A 16,432-nucleotide genomic window follows, 5' to 3' on the forward strand; every position below is an offset into this window, starting at 1 on the left:
CCAGGACTTGAACCCTGGTCTCTGATGGACGACCGAGCTTTTTGCATTCTCACATATACTCAGGTGATTAGGACACAGTATGAGGAGAGCTGTGATTCAACCTAAGTCTACAGCTCAGCGAGCCTACAGAGGAAGGGCCTGGAACCTTCTAGAAGGATGATGAGGTGACCTTCAACTGGGGTCCTGTAAAAAAAGAAGCTGCAGGCCAGGTGGAGGGGAGAAGGAAGAGTGCTCCAGGTAGAAGGACCGGCCAGCGATGACAAAGGTTTGGAGGGACGGGGTCTGCCCTCATTTAGAAAGTAAGCGGTCTGGGGCAGCAGCGGGAGAGAACAGAGGGAGGTGGGAGGCGGGCTGTTAGCACCGGACCTTATTTAATACATGAAAGAAATGGGGTCTGTTCTCAGCAAGTCTGCTGTCTCACTCTACTCTGAAAATGGGGAGAGGCCCCTGAAAAGTGTTTTCCCATTTGAACCAGGTTTGCAGTGAAAGGACCCAGCTGGCTGCTGGCTCGGGGAGGCTCAGGTGTCGAGTCTGGGAGGCCCGGGCCAGGGGCCTTGTGTGCAGGCTGCTCCTCGCCTCTCTTCAGCCACCCCTGCCCCCGCTGGCTCTCTTATTTGTTCCTCGTCCAGTCGCTGCCCCCACACCTCATCAATCACCCCGGACTCAGGGAAACAGGCCCACGGTGCTGCCGAGACCCCCATGGCCTGGTGCTGACAACGGCGAGCTGGACTCCGTGCGTCCTGATGATCTGGGCGCAGATAAGGGCCATTAACACCTTTGGTAATTACGGAACCTCGGCTCAGGCCTGCTTGTCCCTGACCGGAGGAGCTGGGAGGGAAGGGGGAGATCCGGGCTTCGTGTTATTTTATTTATTTTATTTAAATGAGTCGATATAGGCCAGCTCTTGGAACGGCGCCCGGCACAAAGCAGGTGCTACGCAAGTCTTTGCTATTGTTATTAGCGCATGTTTATAGGTGGAGAGGGGCCTCGCCCGGTTACGCAGCGAGTGACGGGCTCAACCGGGATGGGGACAGGCCAGGGCTCGTTCCAGGGTGTCTTTCTGCCCTGGCAGGGGCTCCACCAGTTTTCTTCACACCCAGTGACTGACAGTTGGAGCTCTGATTTGGGGCCAGTTCTGAGAAAAGGCACAATAAATAGGAAGCTTATTATCTGAGGGTGCAAGGCCCGAAGGCCGCCCTTCCTCGTAAAAATGCCCCTTTATCTGATTTCATCCCCGAACAGCACCGTGCAAGAGGTGTCTCCATCCCATACAGGAAAAACCGAGTTTATACATACCGCATCCAGAGGCCCGCTTTCAGGAGACGCCCTATCAGTTCCAACTTCCTCTGTCCTCTGGGTGGGCGCACACTTCTGACTAATGGAGGTGATTGCATTAGAATTTACCTCCCACCCAGCACTGACCTTTCTTTCTTCCCAAAGTGAGGAATGAGAAATGATGACCAGGGGAGCAAGGGACTCACCAGCTCGGAGGGGTCCCCAAGAGGTCAGGGCTGGCCTGAGGGCCCATGGATGGCCAGCTGCCAGGTGGGACGAGGGTGCCTTGAGGGGCACCCATTTGTCTTGTCCTTTGACAGGTGGGGTAAACCGTACCGGCTTCTCCTCTGCAAAGCATGCACACTGTCTGCTGAGGAGAATGTCTAAATAGAATCCAGGCGGCTGACCTGAGAGAGTTTCTGTACCAGTCTGGGAAAGCTGGGTGGTGGGCCAGGGGTACCAGGGTGTCCGAAGCCTGAAGGGGTGGGTCTGGGAGGGGAGCGGCATTCCCTAAGGGAGTAGCCACCAAGGCGGGTGGTGCTAGGCCTGGGATCCTTTGTGAAATTTTCTAAAATGAGCTTTAGGGGAAGTCCAAAGGCAGTTAGTTTCATCTTACCCGGGAGATGCGGCTTACAACGTGCATGACAGAAGGCATGGTTCAAGGCCCCGTCTCTAGAACCAGGGTTCAAATCCCAGCCTCCCTGCTCACTGCGTGACCCTCGTCAACTTTCTTCATCTTTTTTTTGTGTGTATGTGCCTCAGCTTTCTCATCTGTCAACTGGGAGAATATGGGTGTTACTTGCCTTACAGAGTTGATGTGACCTTTAAGAGTTAATATGTGGGAAGTTCACAGAACAGTGCCTGGCACACAGTGAGCCCTATATCATGTTGCTATTATTATTATTATTGCTATGACTTAATACCTACTATGCATCAGGTGATTCCCCCTGCATTGGTCTCTTATTAAATCCTTACAGTGGTTCTCTCTGCAGAGAGCAAGTGGGCTGAGATGTGGACCCTGATTAGCAAGGACTGCACTTTGTTCTGGGCCAGGAGGACTCGAAAAGTCTTTCAGTCCCCATCTGAAATCTCTATCTTCCTTGAAACGCCCCCTGCCTTTCCCCTTTGGGAAGAGAGCGTGGAGAGATTAAGGAGAAGGTTACCGCAGGGGCATCCAGTGCGCTAAGACCAAGCTAGAAGTCACCTTCTCCATCCCTGAGGCCAGGGTTCTTTTCTGGATAAAATGGCCCCGTGCGCACGGCCTGCCGTCAGACCTCGCGGCTTGCCCCGTCTTGTTCTTGGCAGCCGTGTGGCTGTAGGCAAGTCATGTCACCTCCACAAGCCTCGTTTCCCTCTGCCTTTTCCAGGTGCGCAGTGCTGTGTCTGGGGGGACAGCTCATGGGGGGCGGGGGGCACGGATGACAGGGAGACCTGCTCATAGATGGAGTTGTGCAGAGACTGAAAGAAGCCTGAGTCCCTGCCATTCGTGGAGATGGCCTGGGCTGTACAGAGCACCTCCTTCGGAGCCTACATGGAACCTCCAGTGAGGCCCTGTGGGCTGGGACGAAGGAGCCTCCAGACCCCGCTGAGATAGGTCACGGGCTCCAGCCCTGCCACCGCCCCCGGTGAGCCCCGCACTCAAGTCCTCGGTGGGGCTGTGTCTCTTTTGCTCAGACATCCGGCACAGCACTGTTCGACAGAAAGTCCGACAGAAAGAACTGATCTTTCAGGGAGGGGCGGGGCTGAGGCGGAGGTCACGACGGAGCAAGACCAGGTGCCAGAGCCTACCGTTGTGACCTCCGCCTCAGCCCCGCTCCTCCCTGCTGCCTACGGCTTGTTAGGTAAGTCGAGGCAGCGAGAGGACGGAAGAGCTTGCAGACCTTTCAGCAAGCATTGGCCGCTAATGCCGCCTGCAGGAGTTGAGGCCGGCCCTTCGGGGGACAGAACCAAAATACACTGGGCTGGAACAATCGTGGCCTGCTTGCTCAGCTTACTGTCTTTGCCCAGACTTGGTTCGGCCCTTAAGCGGCCAGTGACTTCCCTCCTCGTTGGCAGAGGGACATAGTAACAGGGGCCCGTTCAAGGTTAAGTAGGGCCAAGTGTTTTCTAAAGATTCTGTGCTAACATTCCTCATTTTACAAAGGAGGACCGTGAAGTCTCAGAGTTAAATAACTTGCTCAAGGCCGCACGACTGGTCGGTAATTATACTCCCTGTGTAGCTGATGGCGCACGTACTGTGTATCAGCCTTTAATATACATGCCTCGTATTCACGGTCGCATTTGATCCTGGTTAAAAACAGCCTCACGGGTTAGGTGTAATTACCCCCATTTGACGGAAGTACAAACTGAGGCTCACAGAGATTAAGTAACGCCCAGCACGGCCTCGTTAGATATTGGCAGAGCCGATACGCCTGTCCAGGTCCCGTAGCCCTGGATCCTGTGGTGGGGTGGTTCTTGGTCTGAAGAATGTAGCCACTGGAATAGCTCTGACACTCCTAAAGAGTACTCAGGCCAGAGCACCACCTCAGACCTGCCAAATCAGAGCCCCTGCATTCCGGATAAGCCGACGTGCTTTTGCGCTTGATATCTCAGCAGAGAAAGGAGACAACATGAAACCCCAAAAAACTCAGTCTCACGTTTTCTTATCTGCAAAACGGGGGCCGCTGGGACCCAGGGCTCTGTGCAGGGATCCAAAAGAGCTTATGACGCGGTGCCTGTGCAGGGGTGCTCAGTAATTGCTGACTTCCTTGTCCCAGCAGCCAAGGAGCGCCTGGAGGGCTTCGGGTCTCTCGTGTGTGTACATGACCCCACTTTGCCAGAGACCCAGAACACTGTTTTCTGGGCTTTGGGGTTCAGTTTCTTGATTGTTTGTTATTATTTTTAATAGAATTCAGGAGAAGGCCATGAGTGGGCCAGACATCTGTGATAAATCTGCTGGGGTTTTTACAGGAAAGATTTCCCAAGTTCACTGTATTCTATATTTCTTGCTTTTCTTTCCAGCTACAACACAGCCGGGAAAATATCTCGCCTGAACTGCAAGAAAACAGCCTGTTAGGCCCTGGTGAAAGTTGACTTAGGGAATATGGGTGTCGTATTATATAGCGAGTGCGCGCAGGGGTATTGGGAGGCTTCTCTCTGAAAGGGCAAAGGGGCGTCTATTCAGCCCTTTCTGTTCCAGTCCCTGTCCCAATGCTTCACCTACGTTAGCTCGCCTCACGTAGGGACCTCCCTCATGGGGAAGCAAGGAGACTTCCTATTCCTATTTTACAGACGAGCAAACTGAGGCTCGGAGAGTTTACGTGACATGACCAAGGCCCTGTTGCTAGCGAGCGGGTTCAAGCCTAGTCTGTCTGCTTCCCAGCCCGAACCACGGTTGTCTGCTCCGGTTTCCTGTTTTCCTCTATTATTTTCCAACGCCTTAAATTAATTTCACGACCAAAGCAAACAACCTTTAAAAGGTTGCTCCAGGAAAAAAAAAAAAAATGTCAAAAAAAGAAGAAGAAGAAATCTTTCTTCGATGGAGCATCCTCCTTCTCCTTCTGCCTGCTAACCCTGGTGCCTGGCACCGGGCCTGACTCTAGTAGGTGCAGATGACCGACAACAGAACGGGCACATGGGTGACTCCTTGTCTTACCTGCCAGGGCACCCCTTTCTTCCCCTGGGGCCTTCCTGTGCCCATTTTTGCCTCCACTTTGGGGCTTCCTCCTACCGTTCCTGGGTTTGCCCCCTGGGGGACTCTGCATTTTTGACAAGTCTGCACTTCAGGGCCTTCCCATCTTGTGTGCGGCCTGTCTTGGGAATAAACAGACTCCTCAGTTTCCCCCTCTGATATTCCTTCAAGTCATTTTTCTCCTCTGGATTTCCGTTCTAAGATGTTAAGTCATTATCAGGTATATGTTCCGGTTTTACTTTTAATCCATTAAATACTACCATTACTACTACCGATAATAGCTATAATTTTTAGGGCCTCCAATATCCCAGGTGCTCTGTTGAGCACTTCATATATAATACCTGGAATACTCACGACAACCCTGTGGTCGCGGGTTGAATAGGGTGCTCCCCCAACAGCAACGTCCAAATCCTAACTCCTGTGACCCTGTTTTTGGAAAGAGGGTCTTTGCAGTTGTACATCAGTTAAACATCTTGGGGTGAGGTCATCCTGGATCGAGGGTGGGCCCTAAATCCAACGACTGGAGTCCTTACAAGGGAAAGGACAGGAAGATTTAACCAGAAGCTCGGAAGGAGTTATGGAATGGATCCTACCTCTGGGTCTCCAGAGGGAACCAAGCCTGATTTTGGACTTTTGGCCTCCAGAACTGTGAGAGAGTAAAGTTATTGTAAGCCAGAAGGCTTTTGGTAATTTTTTAAATACAAGAGTTATATATATTTTTAAACTTTATAGATAAGAAAATTGAGGCTAAGAAAGAGTTCAGGACTTTGTCCAAAATTAAAGAATTGGCAAATGCCCCAGATTGGATTCTAACTCCGTTACGGGGCTGGCTTCGTGAGTATGCAACCTGGGCAGCTGCACGGGGCTGTGCGCTCAGAAGGGCTCCACACTTGGCTTCATGCTCTGTTGTGCTTTCTTGAAATTCTTAATAATTTTGGAGCAAGGCCCTGCATCTCCATTTTACACCAGGCTCTGCAGATGATGCTGCTGGTCCTGACCAGGCCTTCCGGTGCCCAGACCTCTGCTCTTGCCTTTCTCATTTTCACTGTCACAACCCACGTGCATCTTGGTTTCCATTCATCTCCACAGCCTTACTCCCAACTCCTCTCCCCACTGGGGAGGCTGCATAAGCCCCCCAGAGATGTTCGTGTCCTAACCCTCAGCACCTGTGAACAGGTTATCTGACATAGTAAAAGGGGCTTTGCAGATGCGAATAAATGAAGAATCCTGAGATGGGGAATTACCCTGGTTGATCTGGTGATCCAGGTGTCATAACAGTGGTCCTTATAAGAGGGATCCAGGAGGAGTTAGAGTCACAGGAGAAAGCAAATGATGACAGAATGGAGGTGGGAGTGAGGTACGTTGAAGATGAGGAAAGAGGCGGCTAACCAAGAAATACAAGTGGCTTCTAGAAGCTGAGAAGGGCAAGGAGATGAGTTTGCCTTTGGAGCCTCCAGAAGGACCCAGCCCTGCCCTTCACTTTAGCCCAGTGAAATGGAGTTTGGAGTGCTGACCTCCAGAATCATAAAAGAATACACTTATTTATAAAAAAAAATTTTTTTTAGTGTTTATTTTTGACAGAGAGGCAGAGTGCAAATGGGAAAGGGGCAGAGAGAGGGAGACACAGATTTGGAAGCAGGCTCCAGGCTCCGAGCTGCCAGCACAGAGCCTGACGCGGGGCTCAAACTCATAACTGGGAGATCATGACCTGCGCCAAAGTCGGACGCTTAACCGACTGAGCCACTCAGGTGCCCCAAGAGTAAATTTATTTTTAAAGCCGTTAACTTTGTGGCAATTTGTTATAGCGGCAACAGGAAACTAATACACCCCGCTTCCAAGACTCTCTCCTGCTCTCACCACTAAATCTGCAGAAGAGAAATAAATCATTCTAGAGCGGTATTAGGGAAGATAAAGAGAACTCTGGTTCAACAGAAAAACATTCAAAACATTTATATAACATTTGTATGTAATTGTAGAAATCACAGATTTTCAAAGGCAAGATTCCTTTTCTGAGGTTAGTGTAATGTGCAGGGGAAAGATTTCAATATCCGTAGTTAAATTATCAAAATTATCAATGCGATACAATAAATACGAGTTTAGAAATCCGAAGTATATTAAGAAGTATGTCTTTTTAAAAATCTCTCTTTGCATCTGTTTTAATCTCACATTATTCTGAAGGTAAATATGATTTTAAAATGTGTGTTATTTAATCATCTACTTCTGCCTAGTACATAAAACATTAAAAGATCATTTTAAACATGAGTTTAATCTAATCCTCTTTTACGGGGTGGGGGCGGAGGGAGGAAGGAACAGCAATCATCAAAATTCTACAACACCAAGCAAATAAAACCTAGAAAAAAAAAATGGAAAGAGAAACCGAGGTCCATTTTCCTTAGCCCCCCACCCCGTACAAAGTTGTGTAGTTGAAAAAGCATGAGTTTGAAATTAAACTCTGTTCTGTAACTTCCGGTCTGTGTGTGTTTGGGCAAGTCACTGCTTTGGTCTGGTTCCTATTATGTCCATTTCACAAGCGAGGAAATTAGTCCCCAGGGCTGGGTCACAGAGGAAATGAACTGTGTTTAGCTTGACGCTCTCTATAGGTGTTGGAGATGATGCTGTCAGGCATTAATTGCTCCACCTTCTTCCTTTCAGGTAGCAGCAGACGTATTCTAGACTTATTGCCTGTGAAGCACGTAACATGGGCAGCAACAGTGGTTTTAAAAAGTCACCTTTAGGATTTCTAAGTAGGCATTTGAAGTTGTTAGCAGCAAACAGTCTCTGCAGAAGACAAAGCCCAGATAAACTCAGGGCGTGTAGTTTATGCCTAAAACCACCGAAGAGCCAGGGATGATGCTGTTGCCTTGCATTAAAAGGGCTCAAACCTTTCTGAGGTGGTAGAAAGGCTGAAGAGTTAGGAAGAGGCCAATAGAATGAATCTCTGGGGCAAGTGTCCCCTGTCCCACTTGGAGACATAAAGCAGAGGGTGAAGGAATCCCCAGAGGCTCCCAAAGAAGAGGGACCGGGGAGCCTCTGCCCGGCATCTGGCTCCTTGTTCTGGGATGTCGTGAGTCCCACAAGGATCTTACCCTACTTTGGCCTTGATGAGTGAGGTGAAGATGGCCACGGAGGAAGAGTAATAGAGTCTTTGCTCAGCTCCTTTAACTGAGTCCATAGTGACAGTGACTTCAATGAGAGAGAGGGTTATTTCTGTCACCTAAAAGTTTAGATTGGTAGGTGGTCCAGGGGAAAGGCAGCTCTGCTCCATGAGTCCTCTCCGGGGCTGTGGTTCCTTCTTTCTTGTTACTCCACTATCTCCCAGGGTGTTGGTTGGGGCTCCCCAGCTGTGGTTAGCTCTCATCCACCCCGTCTACATTTCAGTGAGCTGGAACAGGGAAAGAAGGGGGCGGAATGGGAAGCAAGCTGCTTCCCTTCCAGGGCACGACCAGAAGCTTCACACATCACTTCCTCTTGTATCCTATTGGCTGGAACTTTGTCACCTAGGCATCCCCAGGTGCAGGAAAGGTTTGGAAATGGAATCCCTAGCTGCACGGCCATCAGACCAGCGGAAACTTCTAGGTGTGGGGCTTTCGAACTAACAGGAATCAGGATAGAAGGAATATCTGGGGGACAATTACTGATCCTGCTACGGAGAACCTACGTAGAATGGAAACTATTTCCCTAGTGGACCAGATGGGGGTTCAGTCGAGGAAGTAGGCCGTTGTGACCATAGGGAATAAAGGATTTATTATAGAAATAAGGTTTTACGCAATTGTGGGAGCCGGGGGAAAGGGGTCTGACCGGGCAGCTGGAGGATCAGAGAAAATCTTGAACCAATGCTTCTAAGACGACAGGTAGGCAACTGAGAATGACACATGCTAGATCTTTGGCACCTCTGCATCTGTCCCTCACCTCACCTGCACAGGAACAGACTCGAGAGAGCAACGGCCACAGCTGTACTCCCGCTTCCACGTTTTGCACCCATTCCTCTTTCGACAAACTCCAACCTGAAATCCTATAGGAAAGGAATTCTGGGAAATGTAGTTCTAGCTCAGTCATGGCTGACACGGTTACAAAGCGTTACATTCGTGTTTTTGAGAGCAGTGGAGACTGACAGGACAGTGACATGGAGCAGATCTGGGGAGCTGTGAGGCAGGGCGAGGGATTCGGGCAGCAGGTTCTATGTGGGGAGCCCTGCTGCTGAGGATGAGACATCTGTGCCTCCCTGCCCCTCGCACCAGTGCCTGGACATCCTGTAACCAGCCCTGCCATTCCAGCACTCCTACCCGCATCAGGACTAAGGTATGATCTTAGGGTCAGTCTGGGAGGGAGGAAACTCTGACTTGAGAAAACCCTGGTTTGTTTAAATGGATTACATTAGAACTTCTGCCTTTGGGTAGAATATGGGCTTAGAATAGAAAATAGGTGCTTTAGGGGCGCCTGGGTGGCTCAGTTGGTTAAGCATCCAACTCTTGATTTCAGCTTAGGTCATGATCTCGGTTAGTTCGAGCCCCACGTCGGGCATCGTGTGGCAGAATGGAGCCGGCTTGGGATTCTCCCTCTTCCTCTCTCTCTGCCTCTCCCCCCCACCCCCAAATAAACATTTAGAAAAATAAAACAGGTGCTTTGTAGAAAAATAAATGGCATTTCTTGAACTTGACCGTTTAGTGAGACACTCACACCTACTAAATACGTAATCAACAAATCTTATCTGCCTTCTGCCTTTTTGCCAGGTTCCAGCCAAATCAAAGGACACCATTAGCCCCTCAGTGGGACACGCTCTGGGTTTGCCCCCGTGCTTCCTTCTTCCATGAATGTTCTTTCACTTTTGTCAGCTTGATGATATTTTAAGCAACCATACCTGCATTTCTCCTCCTTAGTGATTCAGCTCAAATGCTAACCCTTCCTGCCCTGCCTTTGCTGTGTGCCCCAGGGGTTCTGTCAAAGGCTTGTGAGTGTGCTTGACTCCAAGTGCTATCTCCCCAGCTAAATCTCGAGCCCCTTGGGCAGGGATTTCACGTTAGCACGCGTGTCTGCGTGCCAGCATCAGGGAACAGATCTCAGTGAACACTTCCTGGCCGATTGACTGGGTGTATCGCTTTCCACGTTGTGAACCAACAGGTCAGGTGATTGTCCTGTGGTGAAGAGAACACTGTTCTCTAAATATGTCGGTTCTGTGCTGATATCATTTGGTTGTGTTGATAAAAATAAAAACCTAAAATTGTACGTAATAGGGATCTTTGGTCTTGAAGGATTAACTATTAATTATGTCTCCAGCTTCTTCTGTTTCCTCTGCTGACCTCCTTCCCATGTATGTTCATCTTGCCTGAACTGCAGAGAAACATCTCTTACTTCAGGCTTGTGTTAGTGTATTAGTTTACTGTGGCTGATGTAACAAAATACCACAAACTGAGTGGCTTAAAACAACAAAAATTCATCTCCCTCTCTCTCTGCCCCTCTCCTGGTTGTGCTCTCTCTCTCTCGCTCGCTCTCTCAAAAAACAAATAAAGAGTTTTTAAAAGGGGGCGGGGTGTGCCTGGGTGGCACAGTCAGTTAAGCGTCTGACTTCGGCTCAGGTCAAGATCTCACGGTTCGTGGGTTCGAGCCCTATGTTGGGCTCTGTCCTGACAGCTCAGAGCCTGGAGCCTGCTTCGGATTCTGTGTCTCCCTCTCTCTCTGCCCCTCTCCCAGTTGTGTGCACTTTCTCTCTCTCTCTCTCAAAAATAAACAAGTAAACATTTAAAAACAACAACAATAAAAAGTTATTCTCTCACCGTTCTGTAGACTAGAAGTCTTACAGTGTCCACAGGGCTGTGGTCTCCCTGGAGGGTCTAGGGAAGCATCTTTCCTTATAGCTTCTAGCTATCCCTGCTCTTTCTTGGCTTAGAGATAGATGCCTTAGGCCCATCCCTGTCTGTGTCTCCTCTATGTATTGGCCTATGTATTAGTCTCCTCTATGTATTGGCCTATGTATTGGCCTATGTGTCTACTTGGCCTTAAAAATATGCTAGTCATTGGATTCAGGGCCCACCTGAATCCAGAGTAACCCCATCTTAACTTGATTACATCTGCAAAGACCCTATTTCCAAATAAGCTCACATTCACAGGCTCTAGAGACTAGAACTACAGCGTATGTTTTTGGGGGACATGATTCACCCCGTAATTTCTTTGCACCTGGAGGCAGGTGTATTCCAAGCTCGGATTCTCAAGGGCACCTGCAGTAGGCCATTGCATCAGTCCCAGCTGGAGCCCTGACAGCTCAGGGCAGAACTGTGTCCTCACGGCCTTTGATGGGCACAGTGGCCAACAGGGCAGGGTGATGAGGCCACCGTCTCAGAGTATCCTTCCCAGCCTCACACATGAAACTGCACAATACTTGATATAATAGAGTAGGAGTAGAGACGCCTGGGCGTAGCATTGGCTTTGTCATCAACGTGCACGCAAACAAGCTACTTTTCTGCACATCAGGTCCTTATTTGGTTGAGTTCTATATGAACAAATGAGCAGACGCTTACTGAGTATACTTGCCACGTGCCAGAGCAGGGGTTAAGTCCTAGGATACAGACACAATTAAAATTCGGTCCTCCATGAACTTAGCATCTAGCGGGGGATACGTCATCCATGAGGTCTTGTAAGGATCAGACCTCTGTATGGTCCATAACATGCTGTGTACCTGTCCCCAGTGAAGGTGGCTCATGGCGCTCAGGCCCGGAAGGCCTGTGACAACTACCACATTCCCTCTGAGGTCTCTGACACTGCTCAACGCAGCATCTTGACATTCAGAGGAGCACATTCACTTGCTTCTTAATGTGAGCAGCTCTGAAGATACAGGGGTGACCACAGCAGGTACGGGCCCTGCCCAGGGAGCTTACAGTCTATGGGTGACACAGACATTCCATAAGTGGCCAGTTCTGACATGCCGGCAAACCCCTGCTTTGGCCTGAAGAGTTAGGTGGTTTTCCAAGGTCTCAACCTTGGATCTTGCTTGAGTTCGGTCAGCCTGCCGTAACGGAGCACCATAGACCGGGTGGCTAATAAACTACACAAATTCATACCTCGTCGTTCTGGAGGCTGGGAAGTCCAAGATTAAGGTGCTTGCAGATTAGTCATAAGAGCCCCCTTTCTGGTTCATAGACAGCGGTCTTCTAGTTGTGTCTTCACATGGTGGAAGGGGGAAGGGAGCTCGGAAGTCTCTTTCATAAGAGCACTGCTCACACAACCCTCGTGACCTGACCCCCTCCCGAATACCATCCCATTGAGGATGAGGTTCTCAACACCTGAATTGGGGGAGGGGGAGGGCACCAGCATGCAGTCTAGAGCCAATCTCAATAGATTCCAGATACAAAGCCAGTTTTCTGACTTCCGTTCAAGAATCTTCTCACCTTCTCAAACTAGTCCACGTAGGAAGCAAAGGGATCTGCCTCTGCTCAGAGCAGGACTATGGTGCCACCTGAATGAAGTCATATCTGGGAAGATGTGTGCTGAGGGTTGCAGAATCAGCAAGGAGGGGGCGCCTGGGTGGCTCAGTCGGTTAAGCGGCCGACTTCGGCTCAGGTCATGATCTTACCAGGCCCACGTAGGGCTCCCTGTTGTCAGTGCACAGCCCGCTTCAGATCCTCTGTCTCCCTCACTCTCTGCCCCTCCCCTGCTCTCTCTCTCTCTCTCTCAAAAAGAGATAAACATTAAAAAAAAATTTTTTTTAAGCGGAAAGCATCAGCAAGGAGAAGGAATTATCATCTGGGGGCATCTGGATACGTGGGAATGTCCCTGTGCACGTGTGTATGTGTGTGTGTGCGTGTGTGTGTGAGAGAGAGAGAGAGAGAGAGCATAACAAACACCCAAGCTGTCGTGTAGTCCACGCTTCCAGACCGTGCCTGTCCTAGAAGGTTTTAGGTGTGAGTCTTGGCTGGGGGTGGCATTGCAGGGGCCTCCACTGAGGGTCCTCTTCCACAGGATGTACGAGATATTTACTCACCACAAGTGACAGGGGCCTCACTATTATCTAGAATAGTACTTTCCATTGTTGGAAAACGCTCTTCGCTCCTCTCCCCTTTCCACCTCTGAATAACCAGCATCTGATGATGCCTGCGTTAAAGAAGAAGGCGGCTCCCTGTCCTTAAGGAGCCCACTGACGTTGGAGGGTCTCAGCCGAGTCAAGAGACATGACAATGTAACGTGTCAGGATGAGTTTGGGGCGTGGCCGTGCCCTGCGCGTATCTCTGAAGGAGCAGCTGACTCTGACAGGACACCCGGAGAGGCCATCATGAGGAGGTGGCCCTGGGCTGAGTCTTGAAGGATGAGTAGATGTTAGAAAAACTGAGGGAGAAGACGTTCCAGGCAGAAGACACAGTGGGCGCCAAGAAAGGCACGGAGCCAGAGAATGGTGAGATGTATCCCACCCGCTCATAGCCTCAGAGGGGAGGCGTCCCTCCTCCTTCCCCGCCTCCCCCAGCTTTGTGGCTCAGTTGTTCACGGATTGGTCAGATACCGCGACAATGAGTTAAACTCTCAAACACTACTGGGGGGATCGCTGTATACGAAAAGGTCCTGCACAGGAGGGTGGCTCTCAGCTTTGCCCTCATAGAGCTGGGAGCAGCAGGGTCCAACCGGGGAAGGGAGCCAGGCTCTTTTCCTCTCCTGTGCTCAAGTACTCTCCTCAAGGACCATTTAATTAAAAAAAAAAAAATTGTTAATGTTTACATTTTTTGAGAGAGACAGTATGTGTGTGTGTGAGCAGGGAGGAGCAGAGAGAGAGGGAGACACAGCATCCGAAGCAGGCTCCAGACTCCGAGCTGTCAGCACAGAGCCCGACGCAGAGCTCGAACTCAGGAGTCGTGAGATCGTGATCTGAGCCGAAGTCAGATGCTTAACTGACTGAGCCACGCAGGTGCCCCAGGGAAAAGTCTTAATAAACATTTATTGGACTAAGGTTCCCCAGCAGCGAATTGGCATCACATAACTTAATGTGGGCCTAGGGCTAACACGATTTGTTCATTCACGCCTTGGACAACTGTCCACTGAGGGAAGGCAGCAGTCTGTCGGCCAGTCATAGACTTCCTGTCCTCGTGGAGCTGACCGTCTCTTTAATCTCATCACAGTGCCAAGGGTTTGCTTGTATTAAGTCAGTGCCTACTGAATAGGAGACAGGGAGACTCTGAATGGGGAAGGCCATCGAATTTGCCAGTGAGGAGACCCAAACCCAGGTCCATCCGCAAGGAATACAAGGCAGGTGTCCTGGGGCGTGGCTTCCTTGTTGGTGTTTTAATGCCCAGGCCCACGCAGCTGCCATGCGGTCAAAGCCAACACCTGCCACTTGTGACTGTTGTTGCCTCCTTCCCCATGTGGCAGCGTTTCTAGGTGCTGGAGAGAGACAGGCTGTGGCACTGGAGGCCAGACCAGTTACAAGAGCACTTTTTCTCCCCTTGAACATGACATGTCTTGCAACGTGGGATGCTTTCTCCACGTGGCCTTAATTGGAAGGTCCCCTCCCTTTAAAAAATTCTTTTAAGGAGAAACCAGAGCAACACCCAGATGATCTGTGATCACCAGGAGAAGATCCACTTTTTGCATCAGCCTGACAGCCGGGAGCGGAGCAAAGCAGAGGAACACGGTGTTAACGTGTGTGCTTCTCTCCCCCACCTTCTCCCCGGCAGCTGTGTCCTGCAGCACAGCAGTCCTGGGGGGTTGGGAAGCCGCCACTCCGGCCCCCCTCTGCCAGGAAAGAACTTGGGGTCCATTGTTTCATTCCCCCTGGGGTGCCCAACAAACACACGGAGCGTCTCCTCGGTGCCAGCCCCGTGCCGGGTGCTAAGGGGACAGAGATGACAAGACGTTGCCCTTGGTCTCAAAGATGTCCCCATCTGGTGGTCTGACGGGAAAGGCAGACCTTTCTGCCAGAGTTTGAGGAGCGGGTAGATTTTCAGCAGGCGAAGAAAGGGAAGGCATTTCAGGCAGAGGTCACACAGCATGGGCAGAGGTGTGGCGGTTTGGGAAGGTGGGAAGGACGGGTGGGTGGCAAGGAGATTTCCCCAGAGGGACGGTGGCTGGAAAGGGAGGCAGGAGCCATTTAGGGATGGCTTGAATAAGGACATGGAGATGACTTTTTTCTTTAGAGGTTGGAGAGACGCTGAAATATTACAGATTCGTGATCCCTGCTTCCTCCAGGGCTGGTGCAGAGAGATGCGGCGAATCTTCAAAGACATGACTACGGCCAGGCATCATCTTAGAGCAGGCAGTAAACAGGTTTTTCCCTTCCCCTTCTCCCCCCCTCCCCTCCCCTCCCCTTCCCTTCCTCTATTCAGTAAACATTTAGTTCACTCATTCTCGAAGCTAAGGGATGTGTCCCACTGATCCCATGCCCAGGTGCCTGGGATACAGAGGGAAGAATAATTACTAAGGAACCGGAAGCTCTTCACAATCCCAGCTTTACCTCTTCAAAATTCACACCTTCTGTGTTTTGGGCACCATGTTCTGCATTTTGGTGAACACTGCTTCTAATCCTCACAGATTCACAGGATAAAGTGACAACAGCAATCGACAAGTGTCATTTGCTTACTGACCAGTTTTAGGCACTAAGCACTACGAGAATTTTAACTAGTTGAAGCAGGTGCTCTTCTCATCCCTGATACACAGACGAGGAAACTGAGGCTGAGCAAGGAGAGGGAAGCCCACACCCGTTCCTACTGCTTCCCAGCCCGCCAGCCCCTCCCCTGGAAAGGGGTGGGGACGCTGCCTTGCCCCTGTGCAGAGGTGGGATGAAGGTTAAGTGGGGAATTGTTTTTCAATCTGCCAAATACATACAAACACACACTGGTCAGCTGTGATGTTCATCAAGAAAAAGAGCGATTCCAGATAGGAAAACATTATCAACAAATGAATCCGGCTTTGTATTTTATTTAAAAAATTCTCTAGGTTTCATTTGTTTTGTTTACTTGGCTGTCTACACCGCAGATTTCTTTGTATTCCTATAACATCAAAAACCAAAAACAATTTGGAAATGAGATAATAACCTAGTTGACTTTTTTTTTAATTTTTTTTTCAACGTTTATTTATTTTTGGGACAGAAAGAGACAGAGCATGAACGGGGGAGGGGCAGAGAGAGAGGGAGACACAGAATCGGAAACAGGCTCCAGGCTCTGAGCCATCAGCCCAGAGCCCGATGCGGGGCTCGAACTCACGGACCGCGAGATCGTGACCTGGCTGAAGTCGGACGCTTAACCGACTGCGCCACCCAGGCGCCCTAACCTAGTTGACTTTTGTTTCTTTTTTTAACGTTTATTTATTTTTGAGACAGAGAGAGACAGAGCATGAGTAGGGGAGGGGCAGAGAGAGAGGGAGACACAGAATCTGAAACAGGCTCCAGGCTCTGAGCTGTCAGCACAGAGCCCGAACCGGGGCTCGAACTCACGGACAGTGAGATCATGACCTGAGCCGAAGTTGGACGCTTAACCGACTGAGCCACCCAGGCACCCCCCCCCCCAGTTGACTTTT

The sequence above is a fragment of the Prionailurus bengalensis genome, chromosome C1 (genome assembly GCF_016509475.1).
Source record: "Prionailurus bengalensis isolate Pbe53 chromosome C1, Fcat_Pben_1.1_paternal_pri, whole genome shotgun sequence".
In the NCBI taxonomy this organism is placed as follows: Eukaryota; Metazoa; Chordata; class Mammalia; order Carnivora; family Felidae; genus Prionailurus; species Prionailurus bengalensis.